At 39.3% G+C, this 12500-nt stretch overlaps 1 pseudogene; it reads right to left on the reverse strand.

The window, feature by feature from the left end:
• Positions 1-8326, reverse strand: part of LOC138048717 (broad substrate specificity ATP-binding cassette transporter ABCG2-like) — a 24435-nt pseudogene extending 16109 nt beyond the window's left edge.
• Between the last annotated feature and the right edge of the window lie 4174 nt (positions 8327-12500).

A 12500-nucleotide genomic window follows, 5' to 3' on the forward strand; every position in this document is an offset into this window, starting at 1 on the left:
TCGAGTAGCGAGGCTGGTGTATGGACATAATCACGGTCTTACCACGATGACCGAGCCTATAAAGGATAAAAGCAACACTAAATGACATTGTGACAACTAGCTCGCAATGGAGGCTAATGCGGGGGAATATATTAAAGAGTATTTGCATTTCAAAAGGTTTTCATCAGCAGTAACTGCCATTTTAGTATAAGAAAAGTATTTGTTTTACGTTTGAAAAGGCACTCTTTTATTACGTTAAAACGCTAAGGGACAAGGTCAAATTCTGTAGTGAAAGAATTCGACCACGTTCTTTCACACACATTCTCGAGTGGCTGTTCACGCGCACGAATTCCTTCGCAAAGAATTTATATCAGTCAGGCAGTAAAGACCTTCCCTACCCTTGAAGAAGCTGAACAACGGACACAGCTGTGGCTGCATCCAGCCCAGTGGTTGGCTCATCGAGAAACAAAACAGATGGTGCCAATATAAGTTCCATTCCAATGTTGGTACGTTTGCGTTCACCTCCAGATATTCCTCGAATAAACTCGTTTCCAACCTGGCGGATGAGCAAATAAAATTAACGAATTTAAGCACAGATGAGCTCCGTGGATGATTTCCATTTTTCTCAGTTCCACAAATTTGCAAGAATATTTTTTCTGATGTTTTTTTGTTTAATTTTATTTCTGGACAGCAACAGTAAAGCACTGTTTCTTGGCTATGTTAGGGCCCAAGAAAACGACTTACCCCTTCCCGAAAAATTCTAGAACTCTCAGGGAAACTGGTACAGCGCTTTTGCAGGGTTTTGTTTCTCCTCTAGCCCTTTTCAAAAATAGGAATTGTTGAAAACGCTCGTCATAATTTTAAAAGTAATCCCTTAATTTTGAAAGTTTAACCCATTTTATGCAAAGACCGTTGACGCTGACTTCACATAGAATTGCGGCTCAGTGGGTTGGCTCAGTTACTTGAGCAGCGGACTTTCGTGTGGGAGATCAGGAGCAGGAGCAGGAGCAGGGCTAGCGCAGTGATGAGAGCACTCGCCTTCCACCAATGTGGCCCAGGATCGATTCCCGGATTCTACGCCATATGTGGGTTGAGTTTATTGGTTCTCTACTCTGTTCCGAGAGGTTTTTTCCCCGGATACTCTGGTTTTCCACTCTCCTCAAAAACCAACATTTGCAGGCGTAGCTCAGTTGGCTAGTGCGCGGGTTTCGGAGCAAGGGGTCCCCAGTTCGATCCTCGGTGACTTCAACGTCTGTTTCCACTTTCCTCTGACCCGTGTAGCTATAGCTTTAAATATCCGTGAAACGGAGCACTGACAGAGGGAGGGGGGTAAAAGGCGCACCGTTGATACCAGTTTCATAACTAGAGGAACTACCGACGTTAAATAAATTGACTTGACTTGACTTGACTTGAGGAGTTTAATGGAGGAGACTGCTTAACACATTGACAACTCAAACGCCCTAGGACGCCCCCAGGTGACGAGTAAAATCGTCTGGGGTTACACAGAGTAAAATCTGGTAAGTCTCACTCCCAGGGGTCAATGTGCTAAACAAAAGTTGGACCTAGCCAACTAACTAAGGAGGAAGTGCTGCCTTTTTAATTTCACCTGCAAATGGTTAGACTTTCAAGTGTTCTCGGATAAGGGCTATAAACCGTAGGCCCCGTCTCACAACCCAATTCCTGTTAACCAACACTGTGGGACGTAAAAGAACCCAAACACTGGAGACCCTCGATGTTGGTGGTCTAACTCTCAGAGAATTGTAAACCGCCACGAGACTGATGTGATATGTGCAGTATACAAATGCATTACCATTACCATTAGACTTATCTGTACGTACTTTAGACTCCGCCACATGAAACAAGCCCAAGTCGCTAAGAGTTTCCTCTACTCTCTTTGAACGCTCGCGTTTACTCAGCTTTCTGGAGAGTCTTAAGGATGCAGAGAAATGCAAGTTCTCTCTCACCGTTAAAGTTCCCATCACAACATCATCCTGGCAAATTAAAAAAAAAATGAATGCATAGAGTGGGGTTCAATTAAGTGTTGAATGAACTTCATTCGTAAGGAAGTGGTTTAGAAAGCATCAAGGACGGAGCCTACTAATTCAAAGGTATATTTGCGCGGTTTATGAGTATGCGGGAAAAGCAAAAAGAAAATTGGGGGAAACCACGCATTTTTCAAAGATAATCAATCAACAATATTAATTATAAAAAGCTTTAAAATACAAGGCAACGTATGGCGTCCTTTTCCAAAATAAAGCTCAATTATCTCTAAAAAATGGATGGTTACCCCCAATCTTCTTTTTGGATACCAAGAGCACTTGCTAAGTTATGCTTTCTCCGCGTAGTTTTCTTAGATGCGTAGAACGTATGCACAATAATAATAGTAGGCACCGTCCTTAAATTAACCCACTACAATTCTTAAAGAGAAGTACGATCATCCGGGTGAGTGTAGTCCTGAGGACTGATTAGGGTGACATGGAATGGTGTTTAGCTAACCTAAGCGTAACTCATCTTCAGAGTCATGTGATTGGTGTAACGTCAGTAGATGGTATAAACGCTGTGGTCCATGATGTCACTGGTCAACTAAGCCGTTAGTGTTTACGCCTAGAGAACCATGCATAATGAACTATGATTCCATACATAATCGATAACAAGGAAAGAAAAAGCGGACGGACACAAAACCTAAGCAACGTCAGTTTGAGTTTTGCATCGCCTTAAATACAATTGTGCTTCATTTTCCAAATCATATCCAAAGGCAACATCAATCACTGTTCTCATGATACGTTTTCTCACGTCGGCTCCACATATTAGTCAACATTACAATCCATCCACCAAAAACACGTTTCCCTTTTGCATGGAAATTCTGTGATCATTTGATGCTAATATGTTCATAATACGTCGTCTTCCATTAGCAACTCAGTATTTTGATGAGACAAAGCGTACAACGACGTAGAATCATGTCACGACTATCTATGCGAAACAACATTCCAGAATTTCATTGCAGTCAGTGGAGAAATTTAAGTATTTCCAGAGTACCCCATGGAAAAAAGTACAGGCTTAAAAGAAATTTGAATCTACAACAGAACGATTGTGCCGTAAAATGGCTTACAACCGAGCAACCGAGCCATCTAGAAGCTGGTCAAGGTGAGTTAGTTTGTATTGACGGTGGGAGATGTACAAAAGCCAAATATTTATATTGACCTGCTCTCAACTGTGCGGTTTCATAGCTCAGTTGGTAAAGCAATGCACTGGCATCGCAGAGGTCATGGCTTCAAATCCCGTTGGAGCCATCTGAATTTTTCAGGTGTCTATAATCAGAGACAGTTGCTTAAATTATCCAGATACGTGCGAGGAGCATTTCTCTCTTTTCGTCTCTTTGATTTTGGTAAAAGTCACATTTTGCCGTTTGCCGTATAAATCTCTCTAATAAGTTCTGTTTTATTTAAAGACAATTCTAAAAGCTGTGTGTGTTTGTCACTTTGGCTTTCTTCAACCAACCTGTACAACATATCCGGTGATACATTTGAAATTCTCTGGTTGCTTTTGTCCATTAACAAGGACTACACCTGACAGATGTTTTCGATCCTTCCGGCCAGCCAAGATGTCCAGAAGCCTGAAATAGCATGAAGAAGTCAAGTATGTGAAAAACCAGGAAATAAAAAACAAAGATTGAAGACCCCCCAGAAAAAGACAGCTGTATACAACAGTAAATAATCGGATACCTGAAATCGAACAGTTACATCAGCCAATCATATTAAGTGCACTCAGCTTAATCCACCAATCACAGAATTTATCGCAATAACCATAGCAACAACCACTTAGCCTACCAAACTGGGGATTTTCCAAAATGGACGAATTTGTAACATTAGACAGTGAAAAAGGAATGCATTAATTTTGCTTAGTTTTTTGGGTCTTTGATCATTGATGGAGAAGTCTTAAGATTTTTTCATTATACAAATTAAAAAGATCTCAACATCTTTCATCACTGATCCCTTTTAGTTGATCAAATTCCCTCACCACTGGGTTGCCTTATCAAGAAACCATATTGCTCCTTAAAAAGGGTCTCAGAGTAAAGGGAAAAATATCTAGGACGAAGATAGGACATTTGTCGAAAAACAGGAAGAAAATTTGATATCCTATTATGTTATACATACGTTGTCTTTCCACTTCCTGTTGGTCCAAGTATTGCATTTAATCCAGGTTGCACAAGGCCACTTAAATCATGAAATACAGAAAGAATTTAAATTTATATTAAGACCCTTAACCCCTACATCCACTCAAAAACTATGTCGTCTCTAACCCAGTCACTCCTTGGAGTGAGACTTAATAGATTTTACAAATTTCTAGTCTCTAAAGAAACTGTGGTGCTGCGTCAATGGGAGAGTCAAAGAGAAAAATTTGGTTTTATCAAACGTGTTGATAAAGGTTGAATTACCACCATGAATGATTTGGAAAGCTGACGTTTCGAGCGTTAACCTTCGTCAGAGTGAATAGAGGAATTGATAAAACCAAATTTTCATTAATAGATTTTACTCTGTCTGATACCACACAACTTTACTCGTCAATAGGGGGTGGTTTAGGAGTCAATGGGTTAAAGAATAAAAAACTTTATAAAGAGCAGAGTTGGAGCAAAGGTCAGAGCACTGTGCACAAATGTTGCCTACGTTCAATTCCACTACTCCATGTGGTATGTTTGTTAAATTTGTTTGGGTCTTCACTATGAAAGTATCTGTTTATCGACTACTTTAACTTAACAATGATCTTGCTTGCTTCAATTTAACAAATCGAAAGTGGTTCAGCGTTGTCTGTACTCTTATCGACAATGATATTCGTCATCACAATGGTCAAAATGTTGTGGACTCACGAGGCACAGCTGAGTGAGTCCAGAACAAATTTTAACCACTGTGATGACAAATATCATTGTCGATAAGAGTACAGACAACGCTGAACCACTTTCGATTTGTTTTTTACCACAATATTCAACACAAAAGAAAGTTTTTATTTCAGAGCGTGAGCAAAATCATGACACAAAGAAAGAGCAAGCGTTGTCTATAACTTTCTTGCAATATGATTGGTTTATTCCCCAAATGGGCGTTCCTGATTGGCTATTACATTGCGTGACAAATTGATACGAGCATGACGCATACAGCATTGTCTAGACTCTTATTGACAATGGTAAATTAACCTATCAGATTGCAAAATTACAAGCAATTGTGGTAAAATCCTTTATTTTCTTCAAAATAACATTCAAATGATGTTACAGTAGCACAACCCTCACCTGAGATTTTTGATAATTCCTCTCTCTTTCTTTATTCCTTTCTCCTTGGTGGTGACTGAGTAACAAATGTTGTGATAGGAGATTACTGTAACAGTTGTACTTCCAAATTGGCTTGAATCTGTCGAAAATGACCGGCTTAGTGGTGAAGGGCCATTTGGTTTGGTGTCATACACTGGAACATCATGTGTTCTGTGGTTTTCCAAAGTAGGATGTTCTGTTCCTAACAGTGGTGTCTTTTCATTACTTGATATCTCTTGGTCCATCTTATAACACTGTAGGCTGCGGAAGTACTCTGGTATCACTTTAGAATCTAAAATAGATGGGAGATATCAATGTTGCCTTTAAAATCCATTCTCAGGTTGAATCCAGTTTTACCTTGAAAAAGTAGGTTAAATTGGTGATCCTCATTTAACCTACCAAGGTTGAATATGCACTCAGATGAATTGAAGAAACTTTTTTCTGGGGCCTAAATTAAGCCTAGAAGGAAATTAGGGTCAGTTTTGGTTATTAATATACATGTACGTGGATATCAATTGACTTATTATGCAAAAGTAAAATAATGAAAAGAGGTTGAGCATATTCGTCATTGTAGTGTAGTGGTGAAGACACAGGACTATAGATCTGAAGGGTCTGAAATCGGGAACCAGTAAGTGCATAGTACACTTCTTTGTTCCCTTACTACATTGTAATGTTGAGAGTGAATAGGTAATTGTATAAAGAAACCAATAAGATGATATGAAACATTAACAAGATGTGTTGAAATGCATAAGACAGAGTTTGAGGGAAGATATCTATAGATGTTTTCTGTCCTTTTTGGGGGGTTCATACATGTAGTTGCTAACTATTCAACCTAAGTAAAATGAAGATCACCAATTTAACCTTGTAGGTGAAAATGGATTCAAACTGAGACCACTGCCACATTAAAGAACTATCAAATTATTATCCTATATAGTTCTCTTTGTAATGACAAGGCCATGCCTCACAGAGAATAAATATGATTCAGCTAAACAAACTGTATCTTGGTGTCACCCCTGCAAAATACAATGTAAGCCTGACAACCACATTTCTGACTAGACGTCAAAGCCTTATGCTTTCTTTGAAGGAAATTTTAAGAATTAATACATGTAGTTTCACACTAAAGACTTTGCCATACAACACACGTCTCTTCGAACATTGACCTCTTTGGTCTGGGACCCAAACCAATATGCCAAACTTACAATGGTTCAGAGAACTGTCTGTGTTCCTCATTTTGAACTAAACTACTAATGGCCGCAAAACACTGGAGTACAATAACTTTCCTTTATCTTCTGCAACACATGGCTGTTACAATGCATACATTGTTTGGCTAGCCTGGATCGGGTTTTAGTTTAAATGGAGGCAAGCATTTCGATACAGTCATTGGATATTACATGGCTGCATAGGAGAGTATCCTTTCCTATATTTGTACATTTGGAGAAAAAGTACAACAAGTATCGTAAAAAAGGTTGCTGTTATTCATTGTGGTGAAGTACAATAATAATAAAGTTTTCTCGTTTGTCTTACAATGTGGTCACTTGTGATGTAGATTGCGACGTTTCGACTGCATACTGCTAGTCTTCATCAGGTGATGAGGTCAACTGGTTACGCGTCACCTTTTAAGCAGGATGCTCCACTGTGATTGGTTAATTTTCAGCAGCTGTGATTGGAGTATTTTGATCCTCGCTGTTTTGGTGTGTTGTTCCTTCGGCGGTCCGCTGTCGTACAGTTCTCCTGTGGTTGTGCTTCTTGATCGTGGGCATCCATGCTTCCGGAATTTCTATTCCACTATCCCTGTTGATGTTGTTAGGGTGAAGTCTTCTGTGAATCGCCTCTTTAACCCTGCATGTATATGTGTACCAATGAGGATCACAATCAATAAACTTTACTTCATTACCGCTTTAGAACGAAGTAAAGCGAGGATCAAAATGCACCAATCATAGCTGCTGAAAACCAACCAATCACAGCGGAGCATCCTGCTTAAAAGGTGAAGTGTAATCAGTCGACCTCATCACCTGATGAAGACTAGCAGTATGCAGTCGAAACATCACGATCTACATCACAAGTGACCACATTGTGAGACAAAAGAGAATACCTTATTATTATTGTACTTCAACTATCTTCTTTAAGTTCTCAACACTCACAATATTTTATTGTAATTTTTCTTTTTAATCTTTAGACCCTGTGTGTACATGTACACCCAGAATGGAAAATTTCTAATCGGAGACTTCTTACTCCAAAACTTTGTTTACTGATTAACTATCTCTGACGACAATTCTCTCACCTGGAAGGTACTTGAGGTCTGAGCCTTCATAAAATGTGTCAAGCAACACAAGATTGAAGTGATTCTGCACATGTCTGTGCTCACATTCATATTTGTTTATTAATTAAGTGATACTTCCATCTGCATCTTCCAGGTGGAAGACAGTCAATCTCATTAAATGAATGAAGTTTTTAAGATATTAGATCTTACATGTAGAGAGACTTCTCAAAGTTAATTGCATTTCAACATACTCCAATCTAAACATCACTAAATATTTATACCAGTGTAAAACAGGGAGATCTCACACCCTCATAACCTCACAACAAATTTATGGCTGCATGACTAATCCACTTACTCTTCCTAAATTTCAACAGGGATTATTTTTAATTCGTGGCAATTGCAAAATGCACTGTCACTTCCAATCTCTACAATTTAAATATAATTCTCTGAGAACAATAAATAATTATTTATCATTCACATGCAAGGCCTTCTAATATACTAGCAATATTCACATTTGGTATAAATACACAGGTGAATTTATACAAAATTTGCACGCTCTCACTGGCTTCGTCTCAGTGAATATTCACCGATAATCACTGAGCCTGAGGCGAATAATTGTTAAATATAATATATACATAAAGTTGCAAGGTACACTGCTTTTTTAAGGCAGTGACAGCAATTTATTATAATTACCAGCTGAAAGAATCACTTGATCACGAGCAACATTACTCGTGACATCTCGTGACACATTAAGAGCATGCTGCGTTTTTGCCCTCCATTGCTTGCTTGGCTGTTCAATCCAATTTCAAAGCCTATGCCATTTCTTACTGAGCTAAACTGCAGAATATTCGGCACTTATTTGCATAAGAATAGCATGTGTTGTCAAAAGCCTCGTTCTTCACACGATGTCGCTACAGTATCTAAAAATATGCCGCGTGGCTTATCACATGATTATGTAATTGACAATTTTCGTTACTTTGCAAAACGTGGCGAGAAATATTAGAAAAACCTGCATGATACCTGTTCTATTTAAAGTCATTCGCATTGATTGTCACAAGCCTTATTTTGGTTTGTATTTCATTCTTAAGCTACATGAATTGTACATAATTTGGCAGAATATTTATGATTAATGCAAGCTCTAAAACTAGATAAACACGTTTAAAAAGCAGTCACTTCTTTCCTTTCTATCAGTAGGGACATAAATTTAAAGAAATACAAACAATTTTGCAATTTTTTCAAGGGTTTCATACCGCGTTCGCGTTCGGAACGCCTGACGTGGACTGGTCGGTACTTTCAAAGGCTAGATAACTTTATCCTTTGGACAGGTCACTTCCATAAAATATACTCCACGTTAAACGTTGACCAAGTCTTTGGTACACGTCTTTACTAAGATATGCTTAGAGTGTGTATTTTCGAGATCACGTATGCGAATACTACCATCTCGCACAGATTGAAACTGTCGGAAAGTGACTATATTCGATTCACCGGATTTTAAAAGGTTCTCGGGCGTTTGAATCAACCGGGCCCTGAACAAAACTAGGAATGTTGACGAAATGCAAGAATCAAACTTATCCGAAATTATATCGATACATTAAAAATATGCTTTCATCAAGAGAACATTACCTTCACGATGCTTGATGCTTGATAGTAAATGATCCCAATCAGCCTATATGTTTGGTCACGCTAAGGTCACGCAAATATAGCGTACTCAAGTGAGCTGAACATTTAAGGACGTTCGCGCTAATTGTTTGTGCGCAACGTAACTGCGCAGGTAACGCGACTGTAATATGTCACGCATTAGTCGAGCATTAGTGAAGTTGAGGTTTGAAAACCTTTGCAGAAACCGTGGACGATAAGTCTTGCACAGCGTTGGATAAGAGAATATCGTGATCAGTCAAAATTGATTAAAAATATTTAGGAAAGCCAAGTAGACTACTGCACGACTGATGTTCTCGTTGTTCTTATCAGTCGTGCACTAGTCTACTTGACTTTCATAAATAGTTTTCAAGCATTAGTTAAAATAACATGGCGACAAAAACGCCGGGAAAAAGATTCCAGGTCGGCGAAGGAATGGCACATTTATTTCCGAATCATCATGAAACGTTAAAGAGAAGTGAGCGGGAGGATGGAAAAGCTCTTTAAATGGTAGCTGCTGATCGAGTAGTGGCTGAAAGTTTGGAAAACTCGAGGACGAACCGTTGCGTAAATTTAATGGGGCTGTTTCTTTTTTTAATGTTTTTATTACCCTACGAACTTAAGTTCAAAATGAATGTATGTTTTTGAAGTTCTTTTCCTTTACTTTCGTGAAAATAGAGCAGTATTTTCGTCCTCGTCGGCTTGAATAGTGCGGACCTGCGTGGAAAAAACCAGCGATTAAATTTCACAAAAACCACACTCCAGAAGACGAGCATGACGGCAATGGAGAAATATTATACAAAACACTAACCAAATGAAGATGACGACTGCTTAAAACTTCGTTGCTGTGCTCGAGAAAGCTTTGTTTTGGCGTAAAAACCTTTCATCCCTTCAACGATCGATCCTCTCTTGGGTTCCAGTCCTTCCCCGACAGGTCACGCAAAAACGTGACAAACGAAGTTTTCCAAGAGCTTCGTAAAATCACATCGATTTTACTCCCTTGGATCATCGGTGACCCCTATTTTTTTAATCATGAATCACTTACTCTACTTACTATCTACAAAATATGATAAAATGAAAAAATCTCACAGTAAGAAGTTATCTTTTTTTTAAATTTTCTTAACCCGTGCCATGGAATTCCGGTAGTGGTTGCAACGGATAGAGGTTACGAAAACGCTAGTCCAGGATGAACTCTACTGTTTACGACATCCATAGCGGCATGAAATTATCTTAAAATCCCACCCCTAAAAACCTATGCACGGAAACCTTCACTCTAACAGTTTATTTTTAGGATTTTCGATGGATGAGGAGATGAGGCTACCTTTCGTTATTATGACAGATTTATCGAAATTAAGGCATTTTTCCACTGCCATTTTCTCCGAAACAAAGTCGGTGACCCCCAATTTTTTTTTTTATTTTTGGAGTAAGTACTTTATGACCTAACTCTAGGCGAGAAATGAAGAAAATCTCACCGTAGGAAGATTTTGGCGCGAACGTCCTTAATACGTCCAAACCACACCTATAAGTATAAACGTTAATTTTGATCTAAATATACCGGTTTTAACATTACAGTAAAATGATGATCAGTAACTGTAATACTTGTTGCTGTAGTAGTTGGGGGAAAGGGGGTTGTTTTCTTGTTCCCTAAGATATGTTGTCACCAACCGTCTTTTTTCCCCTGTTCCCCAAAAGCCCATTTCCGAGTTGCTGCTTGCCTCAGTTTCAAAGCGAGTCCTGGTGCACAACCATTCAAATGGAAATGAGTTGCGTATTCTTATGCAAATCAAACTCATTTCCTTCACAATAGTTGAGCACCAAGACTCACTTCGAAAACGAGACAAACACCACCTCGGAAATGGCCCATTCAAATTAGCCATGTTCCCTTCTTTTCCAAAACCCCAGGGAGGACTTCAGAAGCTGACTTCTAGCAGCTGTAAGAGTTAGAAACGGAAGTCCGTGTCTTTCATGCTCTGCTGAGCCGTAGAATCCGTCGCCATTCGTCACCCTCTTATTCGAGTCCGTGCGCGAGTGGAGCTACAGGCCAACAGAAACGGATTTAAGTGACCATTTAACCGTTTGTGTAGAATGTTCGTAGTTTTCGTGAGTAGGAGATGTCTATTTAAATTCCATATATATATATATATAGGAATTATAAGAAAGGTGAGCGAAATTATCGGCATTTGCTTATTTCTGGTGACCCATTTTGAATCATAGCTGACACGAGCACCTTTACAATTGCGTGTGTGGCCTATGCACGCGCGCTCAGCTGAAAACTATTTCGAGCCTCCTTAAACGGAAACATTTGCTTCCTGTTTTTACGATCGTCTGCGATAAGACCGACGCAGACAGCTTCAGATGGTAGCAGACCGTTGCATTCTCGTTCCTAGATTCCATCGTTTCTCTTTTCCAGCGGGGCCTGGAGACAGGATTTCGGGGACCTCCGGAGTTGATGATGTATGAAGTCTTGAAATGTCCACGATCATAGTGTACACAATTTCTTTTTGCTTTTGTTCATCTGATGAACACGTTTTCAACGAGGCTGCAGCCCCATATCAGGAAGCATTACACAAGAGCGGTTACACCTTCAAACTTAAGTTCAAGCCTACACCACAAAGACCACCAAAGCAAAAGAACAGACATAGAGATGCCATACGGTTTAACCCTCCGTTTAACAGAAACGTTAAATCTAATATAGGAAGAGCGTTGATCAGTCTTGTCGACACATGTTTTCCAACTGGCCACAAATTGCGGAAAACATTTAACCGCAACACCATCAAATTAAGCTATAGCCGTACACCGAACATGAAACAAATAATAGACGGTCATAACAAAAACGTTTTAAAGAAAACCGAACAACCCCATGCAGCAAGACAAAACCACAAAAATGTGCAACTGCAGAAAAAAAGATGCGTGCACGCTACGGAGTGAATGCTTGCAAAAAGAAATTGTGTACCAAGCGGTAAGGTCACAACCAAGGAAATCACTGAGACATTTATCGGTCTGACTGCCACAGAGTTTAAAACCAGATGGAGGAACCACCCGATGTCATTTAAACATGAACGAAGGAAAAATGACACCGAGCTCAGTAAATACTTCTCGAAATTGATGAAAAAGAAGGAAGTCTTTGCAGTCACGTGGAATTTTCTCGCAAACGCAACAGCATACACTAACCTTACCAAGCAATGTAATTTATGCATCGCAGAGAAATTTTTTGTAATATCTAAGCCACACATGGCAACCTTGAACAAGCGCAACGAGCTCATCCCTACCTGCAGACACAGAGAAAAATACATTCTTAAGTATAATACTTTTGTCACGCACAAATTTTGG

The sequence above is a fragment of the Montipora capricornis genome, chromosome 5 (assembly GCF_036669925.1).
Source record: "Montipora capricornis isolate CH-2021 chromosome 5, ASM3666992v2, whole genome shotgun sequence".
Taxonomy (NCBI): Eukaryota; Metazoa; Cnidaria; class Anthozoa; order Scleractinia; family Acroporidae; genus Montipora; species Montipora capricornis.